The sequence below is a fragment of the Oxyura jamaicensis genome, chromosome 1 (assembly GCF_011077185.1).
Source record: "Oxyura jamaicensis isolate SHBP4307 breed ruddy duck chromosome 1, BPBGC_Ojam_1.0, whole genome shotgun sequence".
NCBI classification, from domain to species: Eukaryota; Metazoa; Chordata; class Aves; order Anseriformes; family Anatidae; genus Oxyura; species Oxyura jamaicensis.
Window position 1 is genome coordinate 159,645,022 of NC_048893.1, and position 14,544 is coordinate 159,659,565.

Genomic DNA, 14,544 nt, shown 5'->3' on the forward strand with positions numbered 1-14,544 from the left:
AAGAAAAATGGAAGTGGGGCTGGAATCTGGAATGCAATAAAAGGTAGACTTGTAGAAAGAAAAAAAAAAATACCAATAAGGGTTGATTGCTGAAAGAAATCTGCCAAGGAAAGTAAAAGTTACTAAAAAGTAAAAGGTACCACAGCTATTACAAGTTTTGGACCTGATCCTTAAAAACAACAGTCATATGAATTCAGTGGGGTTACATTTAATGTCTGATTCAAGAGTACACATATGCGCAGTTATTTAACCTGATGGACTGGCTTCCCTTAACATTTAATACAAAATGTTGAATACTGGGTTGACCTATGTTGACAAAGAAAATTCTGTGAAATAAATCTTTTGAAAGTGATCCACAAGAATTAATTCATGTGATAAATCTAAAATTGCAAACAGTAGCTTAGTCCAAAAGTTTCAAACTGAATAGAAGACCAGCTTTTCAGGACTGTTATTTTATAGAAAGACTATGAATTGAAATAAGGTAGTGAAAAAACTGTTACAGTTTTTCATATTTAAACAAAACAAAACAAAACTACAAAATGAAACAAAACTAAACAGAAGTAGGATGTTAAGTTGCAAATAATGATAAGGTCTAGATCCTAAGTAAATCTAGAAAATGCTTAAAATTCTGATGAAGAGAGATTTTCTGAGAAATATTGGCTAAAGAAAATTCAGCAAAAAACAGTCGTGCACACACACCCACACATCACACCCATGTGAGTAAACAGACTTTCTTGAGATGTGAATACAGACATAACCAAGCTAATTGTCTCCTTCTTTGAATATGCTAACAGAAGAACAGTTTGGCCAAGACAGTATTTTCAAAATGATTTGTAACTTTTACCATGTTATTTTTGAGATGTCCAATTAGTCATCCAGGACGTAATTTTCAAATATGTTGTGCACCACAATATCAGTGAAGTTTATTTACATTTGAAGTACCGAGAAATTCGGCACTACATTTGCAATAATGACCTCATGCTTCCCTAAAGACATTCTTTTGAATTGGTAGGTTATCTGAATTAGCTTGAGGGTTTGTTGGGTTTCTTGAATGTTGTCAACAGAAATAAGCAGTCCTTTGTCCGTACAGCTTTGATAGCTTCATCTGAAGGTTTTTGTTAAAGAAAATGTTGGTGAAAAGCACCAATTGTTTATTAAGCATTTTCATGTGCTTGTTCAAGAAAGATGTCTAACAGCAGAAAATAACAATAAAGTTCTGTAAACAGGATAGTGTCTAGCCCCCATCCTGTTCATCCTGAGGGGTGACCTCAGGAGAGGCTGTCATTCACCATTTCTGATGGACATGTTATGATTTTATGCCCAAGTCATGATTCTATCAACCAGCGTTTTCATTACAAATATGGATTCCCAGTCAGGCCACAATCTGATGTGGAATAGCCCTTATTAATTCATACAGGCCAAAAATTAAAGCTGTCTGCTGATGGATCACTGCCAGGAAACACACCTTTTGAACAATCCCTTTCAAACGGTTTCCTTTTGCCCTTTCATATAATTGTGACATGATCTGGTTGAAAAAAGAAATAAAAAAAAAATAAAAACTTTGAAACAATGCTCACTACAGTATACTTCACCTAGTATTTATCTTTCCAGATTCAGTACTTCTTATTTGATGTAAAAGCATGCAAATGTTATTTTTAAGTTGGAATAAGCTCATCTTTTTATTCTACCATGACATCATGTATAAAAAATCGTATCTATCCTTATATGAGTATAGTTTAGTATTAGAATGCTAGTATTACTGTTCTAGAATAAGACTATTTTATTGTTTTATTCCATTTTCCCTGATGTATTATTACCCTGAGGGATATCTAAAGAAGAATCTCTAGAGTTCCTTGTGAAGCCTTTCCATGAGCTATTTTCATATCTTGAAGTGTTGAGGAGTTTTTTGTTGTTGTTGTTTGTTTGTTTGTTGTTTGTTTTGTTTTTGTTTTGTTTTTTCAGGAAACTTCATTCATGAGAAATCCTGAGGTTGGAACCCAGCAGAAATCAGCTTGATTATTCTTTGTATTCTTCTTCATACTCATATTGATAACTTGTATCAATATAAGACAATATTAACTAGACACTTAGGAATATTTGTATCCTGTACAAAACCAATATCCGTATGACTAAGTGTAACATGCTAATCATGCAATAGTCAGCCACGTTCTCATGTTCAATTTGCCTTTAAAAGTCTTCTCACCAGAAGTGGAATTCTACCGATAATTACAAATGTCCATAATTCATGTGCAAAATTCTTCCATGTTATAATTTTTTTGTATGTTATAAAATTATTAAGTGTCATTTCCTAATCTGCTGGTGCTAGAAATGTGCATTTTGTGCCTAAAAGAGGCTTTAGCTTTCCAAAGCAACATCTGACTTTCCAAAAGAGCATTTCTCACAAACTTTGGTTTTTCCAAGGAATATTTCTCATTTTTCTCATCTTTCCCTGCTATGAGGTAGCACACTTACAATCATGTAAAGATATATACACATAGAAAAAGGTGGCTTCACAAGGGAGTATTTCAGACAGACTTCAAATGTTGTAAAATATGACTATATGAAATGTGCACAGTGAAAAACTTGAAAATTAAAGTTTTTCTGCCTTCAGTAGAAAGGTAAATTAATCAAAATTGGGGTTGCTATCTCAGTTCACCAGTCCATACAGATGTAATATACAGAAGACCTATCTTTCCCCTGGGAAACACAGCCAGATGCAAGCATTCATTTCGAAGTACTCTAGGTATACTCAACTCTGTTCACACAATCTTAAAAGCACATTTATATTAAACTATTTAAATTAGAAGTTACATATTTACAGTGTAACACTATTACTCGTATAATGGCATATCATAACTGCATCTGCTGGTAGGTAGGTAAGCAGGTAGGAAAATAGAAAGGCATTTCAACAGATAGGTATGGTCTCACACATGACTATTAACAGATGGTAGCCTTGGCAGAAGAAGTGGTCATTTAATGAAGACCATTGTACACGTAATTTAGGTTTTAACTTTTGTAAACACCACCTAGTTGCTATGGCTGGAGGCTCTGTATAAATCATTAAACAAATATATTCAACAATTTATACAAAGTCAAGAAGCAGGAAACCTCCATTTCCATATTTAAATCTGCCTCCATGTACATAATTTCTTTATTTTATTAACTTGCCAATATATGCACCCCATCTGCATACTGTATTGAAGACAGATGGGTTTTTTGTATCCTATAGTTACAGAATTTCCTATGGAGCTGTAGGAAAATAAATACAAGTTGTAGTTATGTTTTGTAACCTTTCTTTAAATAGTCAGGTCAACAGAGATCCACTACCAGATTAATAAAATTGCTACTTATGAGGGGACAAGTTAAGGCTTCAAGTCACAGTCAAATTGGGTCTTACGGAGCAAGCATATATGGTCTCGTCCAAGCTCACATGGGGCCTCTTCCAGAAAGCTCAGGATTGAAAAAGCCAGCCTACAAAGCCTCAAGCACCTGCTTCAAACTTAATACTAGTAATCACATTAGCATTAGTTGAACTTCCCTTGTGCTTAAACGTGTAAGTCTTCACAGGACTGGTATCCAAATGGTTAGACTTTTATGGAATACAGAAATTGCAGACTGTATAACTCTTAAGAAAAAATGCACTTTTATGGTTGATTTTACTCACCTAAACAGTCCAAAGTTCTAATAAAATGCAAACAGAATAATAGTATAAAATTATTCTTATCCCTTATTCTCAGCAGCATCAGTCAATGAGAAGAAAAGACTATAGCCTATCCATATTTAATTATAAAGAAGGTTTCTCTCTGATTAATTGAATCATTAAACATGCACAGATACATTTCATGGTATTAAATATTAGTTACCTTCCAGTATATTAAGAAGTAAAAATCAGAGTGGATTAAATGGGAAGAATTATTCTTAGTGTACATCTTGCAGTGCATAAAACCACTCACTTGTTTCCCAGGAAACGAAAAGGAAGCACAGACATTCAACCCAGAGCAAAGAAATGTGTGCAGTCTGCAGAACAACTGGAGAAAAAAAAAAAAAAATAGAGAGAGAGAAAAAAAATCTTGGTCTCTCTTTAATTTATTTATGGTTTTAGCCATTGTACTGTTTATTCTAGCCTTTACAAAAGAACAATTCCAGCATTTCTCATATTCCTGTATTGGCAGTTGGTGTTTCTATTAAAAATACAATAAAAATACTACTTTAGGCATGAGGAGATATGGAAAAACATATCCAACCAAAATATCTGCATCATATGTTCACAACTGGGAAGGATTGATCAAAATGTTTATATTTGAACCCCCCCTATTTTTTAATTAGCAAATAACTGCATTAACAAATGCTGGCCTCAGTTCAAAGGTTTATAAACGTATATATACACAATTTACACAAATAATTGATTTGTATCAGATAACTTCATTAAAAGGAAGTATAAAGAAGAAAGGGGAAAAGGTAATCAAGTATCACTCAAAGAAATGACAAGGCTGAGAGAATAGTTTGGAGCGGAGGTTTTAAGCTGCCATGCTGTGCCTTTCACAGCTGCCTACACTTCATGTCATTAATAACCAGTAAATAAGATCTGCAGGTGGGCATATAGGGCACCCTGAGCCAAGAAGCTGTAGCTAAGGCGTCTGTCTCTAAGATGGGTGGCCAGGCTCATTTGCACAAGGCTGCTTATGTTTCCATAAAGAAGTGTAACCCTACTTAGCATAGCTTCAGGGAAGCTGCCACAATGCAGAGAATGCTAATTACTGTAACCAACTGGCAATGATGCATCCAAAATTAAATGGCCTGTGACTGAGCAGATGAACAATTTTTATAGCCCTAAGTTCAGGGAACATGGATATTCTGTCAAATTAACACACAGTCTGTTTGGTCTTAATAGGTAAATTGAAGTCTTTAAAAAAAAAAAAAAAAAAAAAAAAAAAGACGTTTAGATGTGTTATTAAGTTATCAGTGTGAGTACAGTTCTCCTTCCAGTTTAAAGGCATCCAATTTGAATCTAAAATGCCCATAGCCTAATATAGCAAAAACCCAAACAAATAAATAAAAAAAAAGCACAGCCCTCATAAACTTCATTTTCAGGAGCAGATGCAACGTGGCCTACTCAAGGTTCCTGCTTATCTCTTTGTACTCAGGCAAAATTCCCACTGAAGTCAGAAGTGCTTGAGCACAGAGGCCTCCAGGCACAGGCACTGCAGGCTGCCTCCCCTGAGGTCCTTGGTCTTCAGTTCCAGGGAAATTTGGGGGACTTTTCAGTAGAATATCATAAGATCAAAGTTTTTGCTTGACTCTCTACAATAAGGTTTAACAAGCAAATCAAAGGCCAGATATAAGTAGTCCTTGATTTTTGCTGGTCGTACTTCATGAATGAATTACCCACATATTTCAGCGGAGATGACACACCAGTCTGGCTTTCCTACAAGCACTCTCAGCAAATATATGTATTCATCAGCTGCCTTTACCATCCTCTTTTAAGTCACCATAACTCTATTCCCAAATAACAGAAAATACTTGAGAAGAGGAAAAAAAAAAAAAAAGTAAATTATGGAGAAGAAAGTTCAAAAAAACCCACATTTTTTATTGTCCGAGTGTAATCCTTTTCAAAGGATGTTCTACAGCAAGTGAGGCTTACAAAGAAAGTGATTGGTGTGGTATAACTGGCAGAATGGTTTGTTTACAGATTAATCAGTAAGCAAGTGGCTGGTTTCAGGGAAAGCAGAGTTGTGATCAAGCCTGGCTTCATCTCCCCCCAAATGATAAACGGATGAACCTAAAACCCAGTGAACTTAGGATATGATTTCAAAAATGTCACTGAAATCAGGACCTTTAGTCACTTGTCAGAGTTCCTTTTTTTTTTTGCTTTTTGCTGATCATATTGAATTGAAACAGATGTCTCTTCATTCCAGCTTCCCAATACAAAGTATGGGATTCACCTCATCTGTCTTAAGACATATTTATAGTGTCTGGTCTACTCACCCTAGGGTCCCTTTACAGTCAATAGAGAAAAACTAGGCCCTTTTAGAATATAATTCATCTAATCTATTTAGGATGTTTATCTTAAGAAATGATGCATCATGTCCTAAAAAACTCAGTTTCTCTGCAGTGACTCTCAGAAGTGTTTGGTAAGATTTGGTCTTATGTCAATGTCTACATCTTTTGGCTGGGTAAAGAGGAATCTACAAAAAAACTCTTACTCGTTTTTCAGATACCCCAGATGAAAGCTGCATACCTTTCATGAAGGGCTCTTCAGGGGTTCCTTAAAGAGTGAATGTACCTGGGAGAAGTCCCCTTCATGGTCACTGGGACTTGTGCTGCCTCCATCTCTGTCATCCACACGAGCACAGAGAGACAGAGGGAGCTGCAGGGATGAGCCAACCAAGGAGTGAAGCTGGCAGAACAGCTGCAGCCACTGTTCAAGTGGGAACTGATGGATATTGATAACATTGTCTGAATACCTCTGCAGTTTTCACAGTGGACCCTCTATCCCCTTCACTCATTGGCTGTTTTCTCCAATTGCTTCTATCTCTGCTTTTCCATTTTTCCATTTACCTCCTAACATAACCCCCCTGGATAGATTTAAAAAACAATAACACAAAGCTTATAAAACTCCAGCAGTTCCTGGATGTATGTTATACCCTTCCCTCCCTTTCTCTCTTGTCTATTTAAGATCTGTACAGCAGTCTATTTCTTAACTGTGTTTTTCCTGAAACTAGCCTCAGAGGGAAAGTCTGCGTTTACCTGAGCTGCAGTGTCCCCCAAGCACTCCGAAGTCTCTGAAGTCGTGTCTAACAAGCTATCATGAACTATTAAAAATGGGGTGGAGTGTTTCCATTTTAATCTGATAACATTACCATCACAGAAAAAAAGAAAAATTACTTGTAAGCTAAACAGCTTTGTAAAGTTTAATTGCAACGAAGAGACAGAGAAACTGGAACTATAGATTTCAGAGGTAAGCCAAGCAGGGAAGACCTGGGACTGATTTGGGTCCATAGCATCTTGCATATCCTGCTGACAAATGCCTGGTCCTGCAAGGAGCCATATACAACACCCTCGTTACCACCACACTCCAGAGGTCTCAGACTCTGAGCCAAGGGTAAATACGTGCATCAATAAAAGGCAAAACAACACTCTTTTGCATTTTTAACAATGAATCTATTTGAAAGCCTTTCAAAGATCAGGTTTTAACTTACTAAATCAACTTAATCCTATTAAAACGAAATTCAGAGACACAGAAATATCTACTGCATATACTAGCAAGAAAAATATTTTTTTCTCTTACATGTATTTTGAAGTTAAAATTATCTCTATGAAACACACAGCTTGGCATATTCTGGATTAAAGGAACTCTGTGTATTCAGGGAGATATAAATTAAAAAAAAAAATGCATTTCCATAAACTACTAGCTCATATTTAGCTCCAGGTTTCATTCTCAGAAGTGCTGAAGTTGTTGAGCAGTGAGTTGCTGAAGTTGTTGAGCAGTGAGTTACTGACACAATATTTCAGTGCAAAAACTCCAGTTGGGCCATTTTGCAGGTGTTGAAGCAAAAAGCCAGGAAGAGCTGGGGCATTGTTACAATCATATCTCTCTATTGTTTTGCAGCTTTTCTTTATCTTCTTTTCTGCCAGGAAAGACTGTCCAGGATTACTGAGTTTAGTACAAAACTTAACACACTGCTCACATTCACACTAGCATCTGTCAAAACACAGGATAAAGAGACAGCTGGTTCAGACTGCCACACTATTGTATAGAAGTGCTCAGCAGATATTTACAAGATCTCCTTAGCATCCCTTTAATTTGAAGGTATCAGCTCCAACTGGACTCGGAAACACGATTCTAATTTTGCAACATGCAGAGAAGGAATCTTTTTAAGGATATAAATGGAGTCACTTAACACATCCACCACTTGTAGCACTCCTGTGCTGGACATGACTGTCCCCATAGCAGACAATTACATACAACCACTCCTTAATTTGTCACAGTACAAAACAAACAACTTCTGTCCAAGATCTTGATGCCTCATGGACAGAGAAAGCTAAAAATGAGTTTGACTTTGCAGGATACAGATGAGGAGAACAGGGGCAGCAAACATATCAGAGGCAGCAAAAGCTTATTTATAAGTTAAGATCGTATTTACCAATTGATTTATGAATAGCCAAAGTTATAAAACAAATGTGTTATTTGGATGGTCTCTGTACATTTTCTCTGACATCAGCCTTATGGGACAACTTTCCTGAAAGGGCAAAAAAGCCCTGGGTATAACTGAGATTTTTAAAAAGGGGGTCTGAGAATTTGCTGTAGACTGATTTCTTTTTTATGGGAAAAATTAGTGCTGTGGATATGCCACATATGAACATATTACATCATATTTCAGTAGAATATATGGTAAAAGAATAGTACACTTTGACTGGTGCATAGGACTCTGAAAAGGACTTTGGGATTCAAGGATCTGAACTGTGTGGTTTTCAGTCTTAGATACATGAGTAGTCACAAAAATGAAAAAATGATCCCTTCTCCAAATTACACACCAGTACCAGCAAAAATAAGAATTGCTGACAGGGGTTCACACAACTCCACTTTGCATGGACCCTGGGGAGCCCAGGCCCTTCCTTACAGCATTTTTCTTTAAAAAGCCTTGCAGAGTTCTCTTTGTAAATGCAGTTCCTACAAAAACAAGTATAGGGTTCATGCCCAGGAATGAGAGATGCAGCAGCAGAGTTTGCAAAAGCACTTCCAGGTACCTTCACATCCTGGAGTGGGTCACTGCCTCTTGTATGACCTCCATGCAAGGAGTACAGCAGGACTGTACTGTGGGCACACTTGATAGATGTACCCACAAGCACACCTACTCACATGGCCTGTCTGCAGCTTGAAAGAGGCCAAAGAGCAGACACAGCACTGGATGGCCAAAAAGAACCCATTACTACCTGTGATGGACTAACAGGAGTCAGGAACAAAGACACTGAGTGTGGGACAGGAAACTCCAGAGCACTATCTTCCTTTGCAAAAATCCACATTTACTTTCAAATCACTCCATTTGCCTGAGATGAAAGTGGCTTGCAACTTCCAGCTAAAGAGGCTTTTTACAGGTGACAGATGCCAGCCAGAAGGCCATACTGGTACGCACTGTGGGTACACAGGACCTTTCAGGATGAGGTGACAAACCTGCCGAAAGGTGGCACAATGTGCAGTGACTGCATTGTTAGCTGGCTGCTCAAATTAAATTTTAATAGAACTTTTAAAAATAATTTCAGTGTAAACCACAATGTATGGGAGTAAGCCTAAATTAATAAAAAACTATCTTTCAAGAATGAAAAATAAATGTAATCTGAGATCAATATTTATGAAGCTGTGATTAATTGACTGATGACCAAATGATTACAAACTTCTGTCTGAGGCAGCTACTCAAATGTATTAGCTTTGATGGAAAAAAAAAATTAAAAAAAAATACAAACTGGGTCAATGAAAGAATGCATTCCTAATCAATTTTTAATAGCACTTAAGATTTTATGATTTTTTAAACTTTCCTTTTAATAATTAATCAGAAAAATGAATCTAATTTAAACAAGGTGCTGTAAGGTGTTCTGTATCTGTTTGATGGTGTTCTTAATGAAGAAATTCAATTAGGGTTGACTTTTCATTATAAATCTCTGGTTTTAAGGTATATTCTGATTGGCTGGTAAACTTTTGAGATGGGGAGAATAACTGAGGTGAACCGCTAAGCTCAGCACAAGCTACTCATTAAGATTTTACACCGTTAATTCCAGCTTTCTATTGCTAAAAAAAAAAAAAAAAAAAAAAAAAAAAAAAAAAAAAAGTGGTGATCTGTATGATCTTTGTAACTTTTTAATATCACAGGGGGACAGATCCTCCACTGCTGGCAGGGCAGTCACCATGAGGTGTACTACACCACTCTCATAATCACAGTTTAAACCAAGGAAAGGCCTGCCGCAATTGCATGTATATTTTCATAGAACGGTTTGGGTTGGAAGGGACCTTAAAGATCACCCAGTTCCAACGCCCCCTGCCAAGGTCAGGGACACCTTCCACTAGACCAGGTTGCTCAAAGCCCCATCCAACCTGGTCTCAAACACCTCCAGGGATGGGACGTCTACAGCTTCTCTGGAAAACCTGTGCCAGTGCCTCACCAGCGTCTGAGTGAAGAATTTCCCTTTAACATCTGTGGTGGTTTTACTCAGGTGGGCAGCCGAGTTCCACCACAGCCACTCTCTCACTCCCTGTTCTCAAAAGGGAAGGGAGAGAAAATATGATGCAAAGGGCTCAAGGGTTGAGATAAGGACAAGGAGATCACTCAACAATTATCATGAGGGGCAAAACAGACTCAGCATAGGGAGATAATAAGATTTATTGCCTATTACTAACAAGCTAGAGAAGTCAGAAACAAAGGAAAGAAACCAAATACGCCTTCCCCACCATCCGCTCTCTTCCACCTCCTCCCCCCAAGCAGCAGAGGGAAATGGGGAATGGGGGCTGTGGTCAGTCTATAGCACTTCATCTCTGCTGCTCCTTCTCAAACACTCTCTGCCCCCGCTCCATGTGGGGTCCCTCCTACGGGATGCTGTCTTTCCTGAACTGAGCCTGCAGGGGCTGCCCACAGGCAGCAGCTCTTCAAGAACTGCTCCCACATGGCTCTGTACCACCGGGTCCATCCCCCAGGAGCAAACTGCTCCAGCACGGGTCCCCACGGGCGGCAGCTCCCCCCAGACCCCCTGCTCCTGCATGGGCTCCTCTCCATGGGCTGCAGCTCCGGCCCGGGGCCTGCTCCTGCGGGGGCTCTCCATGGGCCGCAGCCTCCTCCAGGCCACATCCACCTGCTCCACCGGGGGCTCCTCCACGGGCTGCAGTGTGGAGATCTGCTCCATGTGGGACCCATGGGCTGCAGGGGGACAGCCTGCTCCTCCAGGGGCCTCTCCACAGGCCGCAGGGGAACTGCTGCTGTGTGCCTGGAGCACCTCTCCCGCTCCTTCACTGACCCTCGTGCATACAGGGCTGTTTCTTACTCCTTTTTATCACCCAGCTGCTGTTCCACAGCAGTTGTTTTTTTTTGTTTGTTTGTTTGTTTGTTTTTTCCCTTTCTTAAGTATGCTCTCACAGAGTTGCAAACAACATCACTTATTGGCCCGGCTCTGGCCAGTGGCGGGGCCCTTATCTAACATGGGGCAGCTTCTGGATTCTTCTCACAGTAGCCACCCCGATGGGCCCCCTGCTACCAAAACCTTGCCATGTAAACCCACTACAACATCTCATCTAAATCTCCCCTCTTTTAATTTAAAGCTGTTTCCTCTTGTCCTATCACTATTTGCCCACGTAAAAAGTCGCTATCATTTTTATAAGCCCCTTTTAAGTATTGAAAGGCCGCAATGTGGTCTCCCAGAGCCTTGTCTTCTCCAGGCTGCCGTTCAGCCCATGTCAGTGCACAAGACCATTCATCTATCTCTTGCTTGGATTCCTGGATAATATGCTTCCTCGTGAGCTCTTCTTGCAATATGTCAATGTGCTTGAAATGTTTGTGCAGCTGGGCATATTTGCACCCACGATGCCCACCTACCTCCACATTTAGTCGCTAGCAAGTCTTCCAGATTCTGGAGTTCCCTGAAGCTGAGGATCTGGGCAGCTCCTTCAGTCCTCACGAGGTCTGTCTGGGTGTAGGCATCTGTCTAGGAAGGTTGCAGCCCTTCAGCGTGGGTTTCAGCCTCAGCCCAGCAGCTGCAGCAAGTGGACACCATTTTTGCTTCAAGTAGCAGGCTGTTTCTTTTTGCTCCCAGAATAGAAGAAAGAGGCCTGCCCAATATCTTCTCAGTGATACACTCCATATCACAAATTCTGGTGTAAGGAGCAACATTCAGTAGTAGCCAAAGTTTGCAGAATAGTGGCCCAATCTTGAAGCTAATCCCTGTGTGGCCAAACAGAAGCACAGGTCTCCTTAAATCAGTTAAACCTTTGCAGATGGAAGGCTTGGAGAGAGGTTTCTCTTGAATAAAAATTAGATGAAATGCACCCTTTTTTTTTCTGTTACACTGCCTATTTCACTGAGACTCTGTATCTACGTGTAAATAAAATAAGCACGGGATGCAATGCTCAGACTGTGTACCCATACCTTCTGAGTTATAGCTCTGCCTGGTGCACCTTTGGATCATTTCAACCAGCCTTCTGCCAGACAGCCACCAGGCACAGCCCAGCAAGCAGCACAAACCTTTTTTTTTTTTTTTGTAGGGAGTGAGCTTAGGCAATGTGGACATGAGCACCATACAGCCCTAAGATCAGAGAGCACCCCTTGACATTTTGCTTCTAGCAGGACAGACCTGGCTTTAGTGCATGTCTACACGGTATTGCAAGGTGGCCATGAGCCTGACCTCTGCCTGGGTCTCAGCTAGGACAGAGTGCCATACTACGTGCAAAAAGGCAGCCTCCAGCACAGTGTGGGCAGAGCTCAGCAGAGCTGCCTGAAAAGCCCGCAGATATATCCTTAGGCTAAGACATACAATTACAGGTGTGTCAGAGAGTGCCGGCACAGCATAATACTTCTGGAACTTCTTCTTGCCCTAGGATGTCATTCTAATATAATTCAGTTTGTTCGGATAAAATATTCATCTGAAAAAGAGTCTGACAGGAAATCAACCTCTTACATGTGCCTCAAAAAGCAAAAGAAGCATAGTCTAATCTCCTAGGCATGCAAGTTGCACCAACTTCAGATATAACCCAGCATTTGTATATACTCCTTTGGTTCCTTGCTGACACGTGGCAAGAAAAATAAAAGTATTAGAAGGGCAAGATCAAAAAAAGTCTTAATAAGGTCGTAAAGAACACGGTTTTTCTGACTTTACTTTGGGCATCTAAAAGTAAGAAGCCTAAGCTAGATGCTTCAAGTCCCTTTGTGGACAATGCAGCTTGAGAGTGGGTACATTCTACTTTACAATGAGATCGTATTACTGCAGTTAAACTCAAAAAGAAAACTGCATCTATAAATGCAATTTGTCATCTTTGATTGTTTTGTGTGAAAAAGACTAACTGCACTAAGCTTATCCAAGACCGTCAATGTCAAGCATTATTAAATTGCTAAAGTGACGATCTTACTCTGCCCCCAGCTCACTTACCCAAAGGGCAGAGATTTACACTCTGGCCTCTGGCGTTCTTTTCATTTCCTTTCTGGTGGCACAACATTTTTCTACAGTCAGAAACAAAACATTGTTCTAAAGAGAAAGCCGAAATTCACCTTTGTTTCAAAATGAAAGCTGAACGGGAACTCACAAAGAACAAGAGTAGTCTACTGAACATATAGAGAAAGTTACAAATTTCCACTGTTCTCTGAATGGCACCAGGAACCAAAGAGGCAGATGCTGCTGCACAGGCGGGCTGTCACTCTGCAGGGCTTGTCAATAGTAAAATCCTGAGCAGAGGGGGCCTGTCTTCACCCTTTTTGAAAGTAATTGGTTTTAAGCACATCTGTTTTGATTTTAGGCACCAGAATCACAAGCTTAAATCACTTCTTTACTCTTGGGCAAATTTCACTCTATATTCTCCTAAATCAGGAAAAATCACCTGGGAAGCCCTTCTTGAGAGCTAAAGATCCAGCCTCATTTCTTAAAGGCAAACTCCAACAGACTTAACTGTTGCAGAAGCAGATACTGAGAGGGGATACTCTGGCTTGGTACAGCTTGGCGGCATCTAGACATTTCTACCTAAGCAGAACAAGGGAGAAAAATTAGTGTTTTACATGTATTTGTGCAGGTGTAAACAATGACCTTCAGCTTAGGTTTTCACAGCATAAAGCCCTACATCCAAACTCACCCCAGTTATTAGAACCAGTAAAGATGCATTAGTTACCTCTTGATAACCATCTGGGCTAATTAACTGAGACAACGCTGTTCACATACTCTCCTGTGCTCCTAGCTATCTTTGCATAACATGTTGGCGGGAAACATACACAGATCTAAAATATAAGTGACTCATGACTTTAATCCAAAAATACAATGACTTTATTCAGCTTCAGGAGTCAAAAAACAAAAGTCTCAAGTCTGAAAGAATTAATTAGCTCAGTTTAGTATGCTGACCAGTTTATCTTGTACAAAGTTGGTTCCTTCAAAGCTATTATCAAATAAATTCTTGTTTTTAATAAGAAATGTTTTCTATTTTTGCTGTTCATTGTCTCAAGGTTTCCAGCATTTCAAGAGCATGTGGCTCAATAATTTCACAAACAGAGCCCAAATCCTAGGGAGGTCATCGGTGGTTAGGTTCTTGGCTTTTGACCTGTCCTTTTCCACCCTTTCTCTGTACACGTATTAGTAGCAGCGGCCAAACATTGATCTCCTACCCATTTGTTTGATCCTTATGCCTAAAAGCCTCAGCAAACATACCAGGCATCCCAGGAAGGTTTTTATCTGTTCCATTCTATTTTGCAGCCCTGTGTGCATCCCCAGCACTCAGTACTACAGTGTTAAGCGGCCTGGACCCTTTAAAGGCTTGTCACCTCCTGTAGTCATATTATATTTCTCAGCCCCCCTTAACTGCAGCAGACT

At 39.6% G+C, this 14,544-nt stretch overlaps 1 long non-coding RNA gene across 1 annotated transcript in view; it reads left to right on the top strand.

Annotated features, from left to right (window-relative positions):
* LOC118163378 overlaps positions 1–8,277 on the top strand; it is a 45,900-nt gene extending 37,623 nt beyond the window's left edge. Inside the window, exon 2 of the long non-coding RNA XR_004749014.1 lies at positions 6,215–8,277. This is a non-coding gene — a long non-coding RNA (uncharacterized LOC118163378). The remainder of the gene's footprint in view (positions 1–6,214) is intronic.
* The last annotated feature ends 6,267 nt before the right edge of the window (positions 8,278–14,544 follow it).